The sequence below is a fragment of the Takifugu rubripes genome, chromosome 13, assembly GCF_901000725.2.
Source record: "Takifugu rubripes chromosome 13, fTakRub1.2, whole genome shotgun sequence".
NCBI classification, from domain to species: Eukaryota; Metazoa; Chordata; class Actinopteri; order Tetraodontiformes; family Tetraodontidae; genus Takifugu; species Takifugu rubripes.
Window position 1 is genome coordinate 14,635,514 of NC_042297.1, and position 9,117 is coordinate 14,644,630.

Sequence of the window (9,117 nt, forward strand, 5' to 3'; positions counted from 1 at the left end):
TGGAGGAATGGTTTGTTCCAGCAGTTAATTGGAAACATCAAAATAAAGCGCATGTACTTAACCACAATGGACATAACATGGTAAAGAAAGATTTAGATTTACACGTATTTGTGAAGGTGTCAAAACTGCCAGTGTTAAAGAAAGGGCAGCTGTGGGATTTCATTCAAATCCAGCGTTTGAATGTTTTTCATACAAGCTCCCACTCCAGTAAAAGTGGATGTTATTTCATGGATGTGTATGATTGGAGTGCTCAGGGTGAAACATTGAGAAGTCTTTTTGGCAATAACATGACACCTTGTTTTCTCTCTGGGAAAGCCATCAATCGCTCAACACCTCCTGACAGCTCCTACAGCAATTCGAGCACATGGTGTACCAGAGGTTCCACACCGCCTCCCCACCCACCCACCCACCTACTTACCCACACACACACACACACACACACACACACACACACACACACACACACACACACACACACACACACATGCATATGCTGTACAGCAGTCGTTATGCTGCTCTGGCAGTCGTTGTCCTCCCTGACAAAAATAGGTTCACAGATTCATCTCTGTAAGAGCATACTTATGGTATATCAGATAATCCCCTTTAAAAGAGAAAATAACAGTCATTCTTGGTGGGCTGGATAACAAAACCTTTGTAACTGTGGACTGTTGCACAACTCTGGGTGATATGAATAACAGGAAGACTGTGATTTCTTCTCCTGGTATAATTAGCTGTCACTTACCAAAATCCTCACTTTCAGCCTGAGTTAACGTAAACCGCCTATAAAAGCTGCGTTTACTGTCAATCCAGGTGAGGGATACATCCACCATAGAAAAGCTGCAGATCAGTCTACTTTTTTCTTCAGTGTGGTGTTTGAGGCAGATTTATTATTCTGGACAGGAATTCACAGCGTGCTCATGTTACAAACTGTCCACACTGAGCACTAACAGATGCTGTAATTACATATTCTAGTTCCGGGCCTGGGAGGAATAAAATCTGTGATTATGAAGTGTTTTCTGCTTTGCAAGGAGAATTTGTGGTGGCCCGCCTATGGCCCCTGTGCTGTCTTTTTATCATACTTCACACTGCATGAGAAGCTCTTCCCCTGCTTTGTGCCGGAAGAGATGCGGCGATTCTGATGCAATCTACTATAATGTATTATAATCCCATGAAAGCTAAAAACACTCATTTCAAAGTTCATTGTCAGTTTTGAATATGTCTCCATCAATTAACTTCTGGACTGTAACTATCTGTGTGGATGCAGTCATGGAGAAATCCATTTTGCCTCCCGGTCGGCTCTCTCACACTCACCTAGTTACTTGTGATCTCATCAACAGAAAAACACACCAGGCCGTTTAAAATAGGCAGAATCTAAAACTAACAAGCACTTGAGCCTTGACTCCTTGACTCTGACAGTCCTCACGGAGGGGAACATTTCAGCTTTGTTTCTGAAGACAGGCCAGGAGGTCAACCCTCAGAGGGAAATCCTCCAGAGTGAGAGTTCTGTGGCTGCAAAGCGTTGCACCGGGGTCAGATGTGTGTTGCTCAACCCTGTGAGAATCTGCTGATGTGTCTTCTTCCAAAATCCAACAACAACAAGACTGCAAGGTTTCCACCTGCAGTCAAACTATGACTCACAGGACAATCCCAGTGATACCTTAGTTTCATTGGGGTGTAAAAAAAAAAAAAAAGAAAACTCCCCCCTTTTGGTGCACTAACATGCACTGCTGTCATGACTTACCTCTGAGTCATGGTTGAGTGTAAGTGGCTGTTGGTCAATCCCTTTGAGAGCAAATTTCCTGTTGTTAGCATGCCTGTATAATCTCATTGATAGCAGACAGGATATTGAATTGAGGTCATCCAGTTTGGGATGATGTGCACAGGCAAGTAGCACTCTGGGTATAATGCCATACGTGACCCTTTCGGACATTTGGAACCATTTAACAACCAAAGCAGAGGACTTAGGGAAAACTGATTGTTGGGATGTTGATTCAGCTGCAGGTATAAATCAGTTAATCAGTCCAAACATGAAGCAGGATAAAGAAATAGGATCGCATGATACTCAGAATGGACTCCCGGGCGTCTGGGACAAAGCGAGTAAATGTTATCAAGGTCAGAGTCAGTGGGAGTCATCTCTCTGTGACTATTCAACATGTAACAGGATGAGAAGACTCAATACTATTTAGACAGATGAATAGGTATACTGTAAATGTATGCCGAGCCAGATCATAAAGAACATCTAACAACAAAAATGTCACAATGACATCAATGTTGTTTAATGACATCAAAACACAGAGACACCATCTTCAATATAAATAATTGGTACCTCTGCTCAGGGCAGCGAATCCAGCTCATACTGGTGATAGAAGGTGGGACATGGCAGATAATGTACACGGGACTATAAACCCAATCCTTATCTGAATGGACGTCAATGTAAAGTCAGCAGAAGTCATGTGACTCATCCACAACAGCCTTCAGCAACATCTATAGAGAGATAGAGCATAGATGACACACAACTGTGACCAAAGATCTCCTGTTGGCAGGCAATTGTCCTGAGCTTTGCAACATGTTCTGAGAGAAATGTGAAGCTTGATTATGTCTGATGACTATTGGGTACACACACACACACACACACACACACACACACACACACACACACACACACACACACACACACACACACACACACACGCACCATAATTTCTGTAAGAAAAACGGCTGAAAGGACTTGGTATGATAAAACAAATTTATAATATCACAATCACACACACCAGGGGATGAAACATCAGACTAGGTTCTACTAACAGAAATGAGTCAGACAAAATGGGGTGTGACTCCATGTCGGGGTGAGAAAAATACAAAAACAGCTAAAAACTGCTTAAATAGTGCATTTTTAAGGAGTAGTAATTTAACTAAGTGGAAGAGAATGAGCTAAGACTTCAAACCAGGGCACAAATAGAAATTAGAACATTGATAAGTGGTACAAAATCTTGTATATGCATATGAAGATGTATAACGAAATCTTTTATTAGACTCTTCATTTGTATCCCAACACCTTCGCTTCTTACGTTCCTGCATTCCATTCACAGTTAATGGCGACACCCAGCGGTCAATATGTGTTATTACATCACAGCTTCGCGATCACAGCGGATGTAATTTAAATTAAAAGATTTCCTCTTACTGGGTAAATCTGACTGAAGAAAAAACGATCAAAAGCAGCCAGATAATTAGAGTTCTGGACAATCTTTCACATGAATTCTCTGATGGAGATTAACTGCCACCATAAATGCTGACTTTGACGGATAACAAGATACATTAAGGAAATTGTAAATCTGTGTGATTTGTATGATTTTGTCCAACCGCACATCACACTTAAAAAACACTAAAGTGGATGAGAAGGACTAAAACTCCCATTTGAACCATAATTGCACATTATTTCCCTGCATGCCAGTCTTCCATTTGCATTTATATGACAACAAACCCCCTCAATCTCAGATAACATATGCATAGAAGTTCCAGCATTTGGTCACAGACCATTGCCCTCCTTTGTGGGTGTTATAATTTCTCATTCTCCTAAGCCCTATTCACACACCCCTTGACAATATGCAAATAATGTCCCTGGGCGAAAATTGTATTCTGCTCTTGCTATGACTGAGAGCAACTCTATTGTCGCCAAAGTTCTTATCAGATTTCATGAGCCTTTAAATGGGATGATTATTATTTAGGGGCATTAAAAAAAATATGATCCGCCTGATATTGTTTGAGGAACTAAGGTTCTTTATTATGAACAACATGAAAATGAGATATTCAACTTTCAGTATTTTATTTCAGTGTATTACACAGAGACAGAGATTATATATCATCACTTGTGATAGTCAAAATAAATCTGAATCAGTTTATGAAGGTATCATGCACCTATATATTACATCTATATCTTATACAGTATATATTAATGCATTTTATCATTTATCACAGTATATATTAATGCATTTTTACTTATTTTAAAATGACGGTAAAGTGCATTTAGCCCACAGTAAAGTGATACAAAATAACAGTGAAATTAATAAAATGGAGGGTTTCAAAAAAATGTCTTCATGATTCAAGGTTGTCAGAGGTTAACGTCCATCCTGCCATCCTATCTGGAGAACCAGGCATCCAAAAAACCAACAATATGAAATGGGTTTTACCAAAAGGTGGCAGTAAACATCCACAGATTGGAAAGGCAAAACCTGCAAATCACATCAGCAACGCTGTGAGGAACGGAAACATCGTCCCTGACAATTAGGAGCAAATAATTGATCAATTGTGACGGTAGTGCCAGTTATAAAACAGCCCCGAACTCACTGGAGTGGCTTTGAGGGTTGATGTCGCAAACAGCAACATAAAACTCAACCCAAAGCGTAAAACTGTGGAAAGCAGCGTAATTAATCATCGAAGAGTCATGAGTTTTAAGACCAAAAGAGAGATGTCAAACCGCTGAGTTTTGAAGTCCTACTAGCGACCCAGGACCTCCAGCTGTGAGCTCAATGGGATGGCAACAGTAGCAAGTGATCGACTGTAGTCTGAAGTCATTTCAGGCTGCTTTTCCATCAAAATGATTATTGGAGGTCTGAGGGCCCAAAATGGCTAAAATAAGAAAAGAAAACAAAAACTTAAGAAAAAAAACCTTAATGACATCTATCTGTTTAATTTAGTATTTCAGAGTCTGAAATAATTGCAAACATCAATGTAATTCCTGAACGCCAACGTCATGGTTTTGGTGTTCCACCCTCAGATTCTGTTTGATCTAACTAAAGATGCTCGTTTTTATACCATCTGTGTGAATAAACTGTCATTTATGGTCATTTTAATGAGCAGTTTAGACGCACAGGGTTCACCTCTGAGGTCGACAGGAGTCCTGCTCCATGTGGACTCAGACTTTCATCCCACAATCCAACATTTCATTCTGGCAGCCTGGAAGACAAGCTCAGCTAATTGATGTGAAGACCCAAATCATTGGACGGCTCAGCTGATTCTGTTGCCAGTCACACACAGGTCACCATGTATCAGCGTCTTCCCTGTTGTTACTGGCGCCGAGTGTCGGAGAGGCGATTCGGGACGCCACAAACTGGGAAATGTGACTGAACATCAATGGGACTCGAGCTTTATGCTCCTGTTACGGACCTGACAATGTGCGTGTTTGACAGGAATTGAGAAAACAAATAAGGAGACAAAACCACCTTTTGAAGTTCTTTTGAAGTTCCTGAGAGGAACAAAAACCCCAAACCATAGATATTCTTTAAAGATTGCGTTTTCAGCTTTGGCGCGGTTTACGAGAAATGGCATTTGGAGAATTCTCTCGGAAATAAGACTAAAATCTTTACATTCTTTTATCGGCATGTGAATCATCTCCCGTAGAGGCAACTGTCTCTGCCATTTTTCAAACTGAAACAGTGTTAAAAGCTTTTTTGGAACAGAAAGAACAAAGAGTTTAACGGACTCCGAGGTCAGAGCGCTGCGGGCCGTGTGTTGTCTCTACCAACAATCTCTCGGAGCGTTTGCAGTTGCAGCGATGTTGCCTGGAGAGCCGGACCAGTACCTACAACACTCGCGAGACAACAGACAAACCTTAACAGACGTTACCTGCGCAGGCCTGAACACGGGCCCCACCACTTTGATGTGACCCGAGGCTTCAGTCACTCTCCTCTTGAATGGCGTATCTGGTTACTGTTGCAGGAAAACATGACAGCTTCCTCATTATGATGAGCTGAAAGTGAGTTCTGAAAGGGAGACTTCTCAGTTGCCCCCTTTCATTTCAGTTTTTACCACCTCGACGGAGACAAAGGAGAAGAGATGAAAAATGTGTGTGTACCTCTGGCCGGTTCAAGAGGAGGCAGGACAATCAGGCTTTGTGGCTTCTGAGGTTGAATAAAACGCTTTGATACGCGGAATAATGACTGTGTGTTGATGGGACAAAGAAAGAAGAAAGGAGACGTGATAAAGGAGAGTCAGGTTCAACTTTTTCAGTAGTTGGGAGACTTGAAAGTGCTTTTAGTTTTCTGAATTCAAAAATCTGTCAAAGGTGCTGAACATGCGTGCTTGGTTGGCTGAGTGTGTCGGGAGAGTGTAGTAAGTGCTAGCATGCTAACATGCTAAAGACATACACCAGTCCTAAACCACTACTGGGTGACTTCACTGACTAAAACTCAGCTTAAATAATGTCTCGCAAAGGATGATGGTATATCGATTGGTTAGGGGGGCTCGGTTGTACACTACATTTCCCAATGCATTATGGGATACAATGTGGACACAAACTGCAGGTTTTAATTTGTGCCGCTGTTCAACTACTCAACAACAGCCATAAAAGAAAACTGCATGACAACAACGGGGGACACCTTGGTATTGCCCTTTTCCTCTGGGTTATGCTCATTACAGTCTCACCCACAAAATCACCCAAAAGTCCAGAAAAGATTTGAAAAATCTGTGAAAACTATACAAAACGACAGAGAAAAGATCATCTCCATTTGAACCGGTGAAGTGCACCGAGGGTGGAGACTCCTGAAGCCTCTTCTAGCCAGAGGAAACCTGAGCAGGGTCAGTACCCTTCTGGAATCCACCACACTGGCATCTGCCAGACTAAAACCTCATTTTGGAAGTTTGGAAAGCAGTTAGGAGTGACAGCATTTCCTGCACCGCATTATGGAACATTTAGACGTACGAAAGAAGAAAAGTCGACTCTTAGATTGGATGTTTTCGCCTCCTTGTTTTTGTGGTAGATGCAAATATCAAAAGATTCTTTTAAAGGCAACAATCTGTCTGCGATTACAAATTGGAAGCAGTGATTTAGCAGCCTTCAGACATTTGTGAAGTTACTTCCAATTTCCTTTGAAAATAAAAACATCTTCTGGTGTGGCTCTTGGCCAGAATAACCAGACATTAACCAGAAATCCACTGTGGCTGTAATACTGAACGTATCCATTTACACATTTTACCTGCTATAACTGCAGGGAACAAAAACCTGCCTGTCAATCCTGCGGTGATACTTTTATTATTGTTATTATTTATCTGTTACCAGATTTAAAGCAGATCATGAAACCTCAACATTAGACTTACGGTTAAAATCTGCCTTTATCTCCAATTAAGGTCTAACAATGTATTGAGTGATTAGACTGCGATGTGGCATTTTCAGCTGCTTCAGGCCTTTCACTTCAGGCACAGTGCCAGACAGTTACCACGGTAACTGTTCCCATGGTAACTGTCTCAGGCAATGATGAGATATTCAGAAAAAACTTTAAAAGTCCGATTTTAAGTGTTTTCTGAATATCTCAACAAAGCCTGAATGTCTAAATCCTCAGTCGAAACAAACCACAAAACTGAAAGATTCCTTGATTTGCTCAAAAGGATTTTGTAATAATATTCTTTATGTTGATGATTTGGGGGCCTTCAGACATTTGTGAAGTTACATCCAGTTTTCTTTGAACCTGACATTCTGACCTTTGCCACAAATACCAGTTTTAGACACTTTTACATCACTGAAGATGTGGACAGAAATCAAAAGTAATCAGCCGCTCTAGTGGATGATTATTGGTCCAAGTTGGAGAGAATTGGACAAAAATGGAACCAAAGTGTCCCATGTTGAAACATTAACCAGAATCACAAAAGCAGAGGCTACATTTTTGAGGGATTAGTCAGTTTTTGAGAGCTTTTCCTGGATTGTCTCCGCCTGGTGACCAGAACTCTTCTGACAATGTCGTCTTCGGAAGATCTAAGGGGTTAAATGTGGGCCCAAGAGTCTCTTGGCTGCTTTTCAAGAGGCAAGCAGCTTCAGGCGGTACTGGTCGCGGCTCACAGCAGCTGAAAGAGGAGGCTGTCTCTACCCCCCCCCCCTCCTCGGGTCTCTGTCTCCATATAATTACACAACGGCTGACAGACATGGTGCTTAAAGTAACAAAACAAAGACAGACTGGAAAATAAACAGCACCTCGGTTATCCGCCAAACGCCTTAGATCTGCACGTTTGTGCTCGGCTTGGTGGAGACAGGAAGTAGCTGATGTTGCTAATTCAACCACAGCTCCGATTGGTATTGATTCATTCCCAGCGACACCAGTGAGTGTGAAGCAAGGATTTCACACTGAGAATTTAAGAAAAGAAACTGACAATGCAGATGAGAAACTTTACAGGGTCCACCAAAATAAAAAGTAATCTAAGAAGTGTTGTTTTTGAATTTGGGCCTTTGAGTCAGTGAGAGGAGCTCATTATGAGCGTGATTCATGATGCAGTTCTGCTTACAGTCACTGACTTATGGTTTTAAACAGTTTGATAATCAATTTTAGCATATAAGCTTCTGAAATTGAATTGCTATTGAAATCACTTTAATGGTAAGCACAGTTTCTCCTGCAGCATCCAGTCCCATTAATACATAAATAACATGGAGATTCAGGAATTTTCCGGTGTTTTTGCACCTGTATCACACTGGCACACAGCAAACTACTATCCTGGGTTACTGGGTTACAGGTGGCCTGCGGTCGGTCGGTCGGACGGTCGGTCGGTCGGTCGCTCAGACGATGGCGTCTGCTCCGCTGACGGTCCACTCATCATCTTCTGACTCCTTAACAGTTTCTAAACACAATAGCTATTCACACATTTTAAGTTAATTAAATTTCATTTTGTGACCTTCTGTGAGCTTTTGCAGACGTGCTGTTTGAATTAAAATTGGCTTTAGTAGCTAATGAACAATTCGTAAGACCCCAATGTGCTCCAGGTTCTTCGACTGTCGTCTTTCCCTAAAAACTCTCAGTGTTTCAAGACACGCGCTCATTTCGAATAGCACCATTGGCAACCACTCCACGTCTAAGCGACGAGTCCACACACAGCGAATGACATCACCAGCTGAAGATGGCAACGTTTCAGATATTTTGGCTTCCGTTATGTACAGCAGGAGAAAGTGGCTCTCATCACAGACCTCTTAAATGAAACCAGGCAGGTAATCCTCAGCATTCCTGACAGCTAGCCAGCGCAGTTATCCATGCAAATGCCCATTAGCTAACGTGGTTTGCCAGGAGCCAAAACTTTCATAAAGCCCTGTCATCAGATCGGCTTCCATTAAGCGTTGTTCTGTCATCAGATGCTGTGAGCAAT